The 10865-nt window shown below is 42.3% G+C and overlaps 1 long non-coding RNA gene across 1 annotated transcript; it reads right to left on the reverse strand.

Annotated features, from left to right (window-relative positions):
• Nucleotides 1-1083: 1083 nt before the first annotated feature.
• On the reverse strand, nucleotides 1084-10352 carry LOC130503979 (uncharacterized). Its single transcript, XR_008941087.1, has 3 exons — nucleotides 9830-10352; nucleotides 9349-9407; nucleotides 1084-8785 (listed from the first exon to the last, which is right to left on the reverse strand). It is a non-coding gene; the product is annotated as an uncharacterized LOC130503979 (long non-coding RNA).
• Between the last annotated feature and the right edge of the window lie 513 nt (nucleotides 10353-10865).

The raw sequence follows: 10865 nt of genomic DNA on the forward strand, positions 1-10865 counted from the left end.
CTGATCTACTTAACCATAACTTTATCGTTAACAAATACTTGGTGGCATCCTCCACAGTAAATTCTGCACATTTAGTGCTTCAAAAATAAGGTGTATCCTCCTCTACTGAACTAAACATAATCCAAACTTGCAAGTATTCCCAGTAAACTCTTGAACCTTCCTTGTTTCCTAAGACATTGCTCTTGTGCCTATTCAAGGCATTCACCACATGGTTGACCTTACCAAATGGCGTGTGATATCCAAACTGTAGACTGCTACCAACTCAAATCATATGTACTGTCCAAAGTACAACTTTTTGTGAGTGAATATATATTTTAGATCCCAATGAACCTTAACTCCTTTACGTACAATTACAATCTCCAACCTTTAACGCAAATGCCACTGGTGCTAGCTCCAAGCGGTGCATAGAATGATTAGCCTCGAAAAATGTGATGATTGACCGCAAACATAAAGCTTAGTAAACTTTCCACTATGACGGTGATGGCAACGTAGATAACTCGGTTTCCCATACTGGCTTTCTGTTCACTTATGGGACTATGGTGCCCTTTTAGATTTAGTCTAATCTGATAAAAGAAGTTCTTGTCTCTCTTCTAGACTTACCTCCTGATGAGTAGCTTTATCTACTGAATCTTTCAATCTGCAGTGATTGACGTAACAACATCTGGTGTGAAGCTCTACTCGCATCTCATCCAAAATTCTCTAATTAGTTCTCCTGCTGAAATGCCACCTCTAGAAAATCTTCAAAGTCTACTGATCCCAATCTCATATTCCTTGATAATCATGGTTCTTTGGTTTACATGCTCGATGACGCTCTTCTTCCTATCCATAGCTTCCTTTGCAAAGTACTTCATGTCGACTCTTGGATAAAATCTGCAAAGGTAACTTTATCATGTCCAATGTGACTCCATCGTAATCCTTTGCATCATACTAGCGCATCTCCACGCAAATACTGCATAGTTAATAATAAGAACAATTCTGGTAGGCACTCAATAAATTCCTAGTTTCCGCTTCAACTCATCTCCCAATCACGTGCAACTGTAGTATCCATTGTTCTTCCAAAAAGCTCCATCCAAGTTTCCCATCCGACTCCATGCTTATGCAATGACTTGATCTTACTGCGTCAATTACTAAATCCGAAAATGCTCAATATGCTCTTATATACTCCAACAATCAATCAGGGTGTCGTCGATAAATACAATCACGCACTTATCCAAGTGCTCACAAAAGAATTTATTCTTAAGTTTCATGAGTGTTATCCAAGCATTCGTCTCCCCAATTAATATCATTACAATCTATTAATATCTACAACATGTACGGAGGACCGTATTCCGTACACACTCTTCAGCTGTAACAATCTGATGGTATCCCGATGCCAAGTTAGTCTTCGAAAACAATGAATCTCCATGCAGCTTAATCCAATAACCCATCAAAATACGAAAGCTGTAACTCTCCTTAATGGCTTCATGTTCAAGCTTCTGCAGTCGATACAAATCATGGAAACTCCATATTTCTTCTTAACGATCAATATTGGCGCTCTCCACGGTGAAGTACGCGGCCTGGTAAAACTCTGGTCTGATTTATTTTCCATTTGTCCTTTCAGCTCGGCCATCTCTGCTGGCACTAATCCGTATGGAACTTGTGAAACCGGTGCGATCATTGGTTCCAACACAATTGCAAAAACGTCTCTTCTATCCACTTATGGTCTTCCCAAAACCTCAAATACATCCTCATATTCTGCAATAACTAGAAGGTCATGCGACTAATGTCGTCCATCATCTTAAACCATCGAAATGGTCACCAAAAATCCATTTGCATCTCCATCAATAACTCCTCAGCATAAAGCAATAATAGCAACCTCTACTCTAAGAATCTGAACTCTTGCCCTCTGACAAATCAACAGTACTTGATACCATGATAACCAATACACCTTAAGAAAGACATCATAAAACTCAGCTCCAACTCTGACGATTCTTGAATAACTCGACCTCTCCACATACGACTAGTACAACTCCGATGAATATAAATAGCTCCCAATGTCCTATGCCAGTTGTCCAAACTGACACATCTTTGAAATGATCAACACAACGAAAAACTGGCAAGCATGCCAAGTGTAACTCCAATATTAACACAACGCAAGTTGCCGCACCTTAATTCATAAGCGATCTCCACGAGTTTATAAACCAAACATACCTCCAAAATAATCACAATACTCATACTCATGAACAACACATGCCAACCAATGGCTCAAAACTCATATCACATAAAAATCATGTAACAAAAACTCGTGGGACGATGGCTTGAAATCAGGTGGTGGCAGAAACGTCACATATCCACTCCTGGATAACCTCGGAGTAATGACTGAAGAAACTGATAAACTCCTGAGCGATCTGACAAACGAAGACATCACACATCTGCTGAACATCTGGTAGATCTCTGTTAGCCGAAGGACAAATGACGATGATTTTACTCATCGTCATAAAAAGAGACAATTGAGTTAGTAATAACTGGACAGAATGGTGCTAAAAGAATTTCCAAAAACTTTTTATTATTAATATAGAGTATATAAAATATTTGAAAACGTTGAAAACCGAATCCCCTGACCGCCATCCCGGGACGGAACCGGGACGGAACCACGCTCTGATACCAAAAATGTGACACCCGTCACTTTCTAACTAAATGGCCACGTGTCAACCGACACCTCAACAAATAACAATGTGACACGAGTCTCCACTAAATAGTGAACGGCGGGCCACCAACCATAACACATAATACAAAAGGCCATATACCTAACTATACTCTCAGCCCAAGCCCAAAATAAAATCCGAAGGAAAAGTCCAGTAGCACCGAGTCCATCCAAATATCACATTGATGCTTGTCTCACCTGAAATGGGGAAGAAAGAGGGGTGAGCGATAGGGGAATCGCTCAGTGAGGTATGGGATGCTAATCCCGAAAATTCATGGACATAGACATAGCATTACGGATAAAAATAATTTAATCTTAATACGTACAATCACGGTACCTAAAGTACCCAAACATCAAACAATGGTCCTAGCGAGCCGCGCACTCGCCGCCCCCTAAAGGGCAAACAAAAAAATAAATAATATACTCCACTCGAGATAGTGCTCGGACACCGCCCTTAGACGTTTTATCGACACTTCCAGGTTACGGACCAGCCGGTCGACTATAGCTGGCCGTAACCGCCACACAATCCGGCATACAGAATTACGTCTCTGTATCCGTCATAAAGAGTTCTAACTAAGAAAATGCATTAAGTGAGGCAATCAACGTTGAACCATCTAACACCCTAGTTCCGGTTTAAGCAATCAACCTAAACTAAACAAGCAATGACAGACTCGATTTCACGCAGACGGAACATAGTAAAAATAAATTATATTTATTCGAAATCCTAAGTCGTGTACGAGAAGTTCGGAAAGAGCTCTCACCTTAGCAAATGTATAAAAGTGGTATCTATGAACTCCAGATGCTCAAATAGACTCCAAATCTGAAATCAGGGCGAAATTTCGGGTCAGAACGCCCTTCGAACGGGTGAAAACGGGTCTGGTCAAAGTCTACGGAAAAGTCAACCCGCTGGTCAAAGGTCAACCCGGTCAAACTTTGACCAGAAATCAATTTGACATAACCGACCGGTTTTGTCTAACCTAAATCGATTTCAATTGGACCGCCCGGTTTAACCTTAACCGAAATTAAATTAATTAATTAATTAAATCGACCGGTTTACCCTAACCGAAATCTAATTAATTTTAACCAACCGGTTTACCCTAACCGATTCGCAATTAATTTAAACCAGTCAAACCAACCGGTTGACCGAGTCACCGAGTTGACTCACCGAGTCGACTCGGCCGAGTGGCCGAGTCACCGGCGAGTCACCGGCGCCAGTCACCGGCGGTGATGGCGGAGGCTTACCGGCGGTAACGGCGGTCCGGCAGCGGAGAAGCGGTGTTCCGGCGGGCGACGGTGGCGAACTACGGCGGAGCAGCGGTGGTCCGGCGGTGGCGGAGGCGATTTCCGGCGAAACTTTGGAGGGCGCGTACGGCTTCGTCCTAGCTCCGATTGCGGCGATTCTGGTGGCTACGGATTCGTCTCGACGAGAGGAACGCGATGGTGGCTTTGCATGCACCAGATTCGCAACGGTTAAAAAGATATCGTCGATTTACCAAAACGGCCGAAACAAAGCTTAAAAGCATGGTGGTCTCCGGCGGTTTCTTGCTGTTGTGAACGGTGAGGACGAGCTCGACTTGGTCTTGGCGTGCAGTGGTCGATGGCGAGCTCCGTTGATGATCAACACTCTCTTGTGGCTTCACTTCAAAGGTTTCTCATTCTCTCTTTCTTGAACTCTCTCTCTCTCTCAACTTCTCATTTTCTTTTTCTTTGTTTGCAGGTGGAGAAAACAATGTTGCAAAGACTAAGAGATGGCTATTTATAGACAAATTTTGGGTCTCATGTAAATGCACGGCCGTTAGCATGCTAACAAATACTGAAACCAAAATTCGGGTCGTTACAATTCTCCCCCACTAATAAGGAATTCGTCCTCGAATTCGAGTCTTCCGTTGACTCCTCAATATCAACGTAAAAAAAAATCTTTGAATAATCCATCTGCCATATCTCTGAAGCCTCCTACTGAATCTCATCTCTTTTCTAATGAACTCTAACATACATTGTCGACAATCCATTAAATACTTTCATTTGACGATCTCTAATCTCCGCCGGCTAATAAGATGCACACAATCTCTCGGAAGTCATCTATCAGCTGCTGTAAATTGAGCTCTGGCTCTATCACGATTTTTCTTCAAAACAAACATATGAACCACCTCTTAGAAGTCTGATATCTCTTCTTAATAAATCCAATCTTTAATCAACTGTTCCAATCCGCTCCACAATAGTATATGGTCTTGAATACCCCGGTTTAATCTTTTTAACATCTGAATCTTAGATCATCCCTGAAATTTCCTGATTTCGGGTGTACTCGATCGCTTACCTGAAGCTCTAGATTCTTGCGGCGCTTAACTATATTTCGCTGACGGTCATGGGAGTCGTAAGGTTGAACTCTTGAGCATTTCCATTGCTCTACTCTCTTTTGAACTATTGATGGTCCTATAACTTGTTGCTCCCCCACTTTTGTCCAAAAGTGGTGTACGGTGAGACTTACCATAAAGAGTTTCATATGGTGCCCACCTAATAGTCAAATGATAGCTGTGATTGCAACTGAAATGTGCGAGGGGTAGATATCCTCGAGCTTCCTTCCCACTGCGAGACACAAGCTCTAAGAAATTCCACTAACATTTGAATGGTCTTCTATATCTGACTGATTAACTGCGGATGATAAATCGTACTCAAATAAATGTTGTCCTAATCGCCTTCTGAGAAATTCTCCAAGATGCAGACATAAACCACGCTCCCCGATCTGATACAAAGCTGGCGAGAACTCCATGTAACACAACCGATCAGTTCTGTCTGTCTCCTTAATTACTAAGAAATAAACTTACTTGGTGAGTCTATCCAAGACTACCCATGTGGTATCCTTGTCACATGTGGTGATCGACAATCCAGTAACAATATCTGTAACCACCAAACCTCGTTTCTACTCTGATAAAAGCAAGCTCAACATAACAATGATAGGTAACTCATCCTCATACATGGTCATCTGGCATGTATGGTGCTGCGATGCAATGTAGCTACAACCATTTTTTTTTTTTTCATACTAGTCCGATGATAATAACATTTCATACCTTTGAATTTTTTAACGTTTTTCCGGGTAGATAAGGAAACGCAAGTGGTGTGCTTGCTGTAAGATTCTTTTTCTTAACAGCTTATCGTCTGACACAGAAACTCGGTTTCAGCACAAGTACATCCCGCTCGAAAATGTAGAGTATCCAAATCTCTCAAACCTGATCTACTTAACCATAACTTTATCGTTAACAAATACTTGGTGCATCCTCCACAGTAAATCTGCACATTTAGTGCTTCAAAATAAGGTGTATCCTCCTCTACTGAACTAAACATAATCCAAACTTGCAAGTATTCCAGTAAACTCTTGAACCTTCCTTGTTTCCTAAGACATTGCTCTTGTGCCTATTCAAGGCATTCACCACATGGTTGACCTTACCAAATGGCGTGTGATATCCAAACTGTAGACTGCTACCAACTCAAATCATATGTACTGTCCAAAGTACAACTTTTTGTGAGTGAATATATATTTTAGATCCCAATGAACCTTAACTCCTTTACGTACAATTACAATCTCCAACCTTTAACGCAAATGCCACTGGTGCTAGCTCCAAGCGGTGCATAGAATGATTAGCCTCGAAAAATGTGATGATTGACCGCAAACATAAAGCTTAGTAAACTTTCCACTATGACGGTGATGGCAACGTAGATAACTCGGTTTCCCATACTGGCTTTCTGTTCACTTATGGGACTATGGTGCCCTTTTAGATTTAGTCTAATCTGATAAAAGAAGTTCTTGTCTCTCTTCTAGACTTACCTCCTGATGAGTAGCTTTATCTACTGAATCTTTCAATCTGCAGTGATTGACGTAACAACATCTGGTGTGAAGCTCTACTCGCATCTCATCCAAAATTCTCTAATTAGTTCTCCTGCTGAAATGCCACCTCTAGAAAATCTTCAAAGTCTACTGATCCCAATCTCATATTCCTTGATAATCATGGTTCTTTGGTTTACATGCTCGATGACGCTCTTCTTCCTATCCATAGCTTCCTTTGCAAAGTACTTCATGTCGACTCTTGGATAAAATCTGCAAAGGTAACTTTATCATGTCCAATGTGACTCCATCGTAATCCTTTGCATCATACTAGCGCATCTCCACGCAAATACTGCATAGTTAATATAAGAACAATTCTGGTAGGCACTCAATAAATTCCTAGTTTCCGCTTCAACTCATCTCCCAATCACGTGCAACTGTAGTATCCATTGTTCTTCCAAAAAGCTCCATATCCAAGTTTCCCATCCGACTCCATGCTTATGCAATGACTTGATCTTACTGCGTCAATTACTAAATCCGAAAATGCTCAATATGCTCTTATATACTCCAACAATCAATCAGGGTGTCGTCGATAAATACAATCACGCACTTATCCAAGTGCTCACAAAAGAATTTATTCTTAAGTTTCATGAGTGTTATCCAAGCATTCGTCTCCCCAATTAATATCATTACAATCTATTAATATCTACAACATGTACGGAGGACCGTATTCCGTACACACTCTTCAGCTGTAACAATCTGATGGTATCCCGATGCCAAGTTAGTCTTCGAAAACAATGAATCTCCATGCAGCTTAATCCAATAACCCATCAAAATACGAAAGCTGTAACTCTCCTTAATGGCTTCATGTTCAAGCTTCTGCAGTCGATACAAATCATGGAAACTCCATATTTCTTCTTAACGATCAATATTGGCGCTCTCCACGGTGAAGTACGCGGCCTGGTAAAACTCTGGTCTGATTTATTTTCCATTTGTCCTTTCAGCTCGGCCATCTCTGCTGGCACTAATCCGTATGGAACTTGTGAAACCGGTGCGATCATTGGTTCCAACACAATTGCAAAAACGTCTCTTCTATCCACTTATGGTCTTCCCAAAACCTCAAATACATCCTCATATTCTGCAATAACTAGAAGGTCATGCGACTAATGTCGTCCATCATCTTAAACCATCGAAATGGTCACCAAAAATCCATTTGCATCTCCATCAATAACTCCTCAGCATAAAGCAATAATAGCAACCTCTACTCTAAGAATCTGAACTCTTGCCCTCTGACAAATCAACAGTACTTGATACCATGATAACCAATACACCTTAAGAAAGACATCATAAAACTCAGCTCCAACTCTGACGATTCTTGAATAACTCGACCTCTCCACATACGACTAGTACAACTCCGATGAATATAAATAGCTCCCAATGTCCTATGCCAGTTGTCCAAACTGACACATCTTTGAAATGATCAACACAACGAAAAACTGGCAAGCATGCCAAGTGTAACTCCAATATTAACACAACGCAAGTTGCCGCACCTTAATTCATAAGCGATCTCCACGAGTTTATAAACCAAACATACCTCCAAAATAATCACAATACTCATACTCATGAACAACACATGCCAACCAATGGCTCAAAACTCATATCACATAAAAATCATGTAACAAAAACTCGTGGGACGATGGCTTGAAATCAGGTGGTGGCAGAAACGTCACATATCCACTCCTGGATAACCTCGGAGTAATGACTGAAGAAACTGATAAACTCCTGAGCGATCTGACAAACGAAGACATCACACATCTGCTGAACATCTGGTAGATCTCTGTTAGCCGAAGGACAAATGACGATGATTTTACTCATCGTCATAAAAAGAGACAATTGAGTTAGTAATAACTGGACAGAATGGTGCTAAAAGAATTTCCAAAAACTTTTTATTATTAATATAGAGTATATAAAATATTTGAAAACGTTGAAAACCGAATCCCCTGACCGCCATCCCGGGACGGAACCGGGACGGAACCACGCTCTGATACCAAAAATGTGACACCCGTCACTTTCTAACTAAATGGCCACGTGTCAACCGACACCTCAACAAATAACAATGTGACACGAGTCTCCACTAAATAGTGAACGGCGGGCCACCAACCATAACACATAATACAAAAGGCCATATACCTAACTATACTCTCAGCCCAAGCCCAAAATAAAATCCGAAGGAAAAGTCCAGTAGCACCGAGTCCATCCAAATATCACATTGATGCTTGTCTCACCTGAAATGGGGAAGAAAGAGGGGTGAGCGATAGGGGAATCGCTCAGTGAGGTATGGGATGCTAATCCCGAAAATTCATGGACATAGACATAGCATTACGGATAAAAATAATTTAATCTTAATACGTACAATCACGGTACCTAAAGTACCCAAACATCAAACAATGGTCCTAGCGAGCCGCGCACTCGCCGCCCCCTAAAGGGCAAACAAAAAAATAAATAATATACTCCACTCGAGATAGTGCTCGGACACCGCCCTTAGACGTTTTATCGACACTTCCAGGTTACGGACCAGCCGGTCGACTATAGCTGGCCGTAACCGCCACACAATCCGGCATACAGAATTACGTCTCTGTATCCGTCATAAAGAGTTCTAACTAAGAAAATGCATTAAGTGAGGCAATCAACGTTGAACCATCTAACACCCTAGTTCCGGTTTAAGCAATCAACCTAAACTAAACAAGCAATGACAGACTCGATTTCACGCAGACGGAACATAGTAAAAATAAATTATATTTATTCGAAATCCTAAGTCGTGTACGAGAAGTTCGGAAAGAGCTCTCACCTTAGCAAATGTATAAAAGTGGTATCTATGAACTCCAGATGCTCAAATAGACTCCAAATCTGAAATCAGGGCGAAATTTCGGGTCAGAACGCCCTTCGAACGGGTGAAAACGGGTCTGGTCAAAGTCTACGGAAAAGTCAACCCGCTGGTCAAAGGTCAACCCGGTCAAACTTTGACCAGAAATCAATTTGACATAACCGACCGGTTTTGTCTAACCTAAATCGATTTCAATTGGACCGCCCGGTTTAACCTTAACCGAAATTAAATTAATTAATTAATTAAATCGACCGGTTTACCCTAACCGAAATCTAATTAATTTTAACCAACCGGTTTACCCTAACCGATTCGCAATTAATTTAAACCAGTCAAACCAACCGGTTGACCGAGTCACCGAGTTGACTCACCGAGTCGACTCGGCCGAGTGGCCGAGTCACCGGCGAGTCACCGGCGCCAGTCACCGGCGGTGATGGCGGAGGCTTACCGGCGGTAACGGCGGTCCGGCAGCGGAGAAGCGGTGTTCCGGCGGGCGACGGTGGCGAACTACGGCGGAGCAGCGGTGGTCCGGCGGTGGCGGAGGCGATTTCCGGCGAAACTTTGGAGGGCGCGTACGGCTTCGTCCTAGCTCCGATTGCGGCGATTCTGGTGGCTACGGATTCGTCTCGACGAGAGGAACGCGATGGTGGCTTTGCATGCACCAGATTCGCAACGGTTAAAAAGATATCGTCGATTTACCAAAACGGCCGAAACAAAGCTTAAAAGCATGGTGGTCTCCGGCGGTTTCTTGCTGTTGTGAACGGTGAGGACGAGCTCGACTTGGTCTTGGCGTGCAGTGGTCGATGGCGAGCTCCGTTGATGATCAACACTCTCTTGTGGCTTCACTTCAAAGGTTTCTCATTCTCTCTTTCTTGAACTCTCTCTCTCTCTCAACTTCTCATTTTCTTTTTCTTTGTTTGCAGGTGGAGAAAACAATGTTGCAAAGACTAAGAGATGGCTATTTATAGACAAATTTTTGGTCTCATGTAAATGCACGGCCGTTAGCATGCTAACAAATACTGAAACCAAAATTCGGGTCGTTACAGTCTGGTTCAGTAAGGTCAGGTTCAATGTCCTCATCATTCCCTCCCCCTTCAAAAGGTTTTGACCTCAAAACTGGTTCATCTGCAAAACAAGGAGACAAATCAGTAGCATTGAAAGTGGATGATACATTGAGCTCACCTGGTAGGTCAAGACGGTAGGCATTGTTGTTGATCCTTTCAAGGACTTGAAAGGGGCCAGTGCCTCTTGGTTTCAACTTGGAGCTCCTCTGGTTTGGGAACCTCTCTTGTCTCATGTGTAACCAAACCCACTCTCCTGGTTCAAATATAACCTCTTTGCGACCCTTGTTAGCTTGCTTTGCATACTGCTCAGTTCGCTTCTCTAGGTTCTCCAGGGCCTTGTGGTGTAACTCCTTGACATAAGCAGCCTTAGCTTCACCAGTTAGACTAATGACTTCAGCTGGAGGCAGAGGAGTAAGATCG

Source organism: Raphanus sativus, unplaced genomic scaffold, assembly GCF_000801105.2.
Source record: "Raphanus sativus cultivar WK10039 unplaced genomic scaffold, ASM80110v3 Scaffold1280, whole genome shotgun sequence".
In the NCBI taxonomy this organism is placed as follows: Eukaryota; Viridiplantae; Streptophyta; class Magnoliopsida; order Brassicales; family Brassicaceae; genus Raphanus; species Raphanus sativus.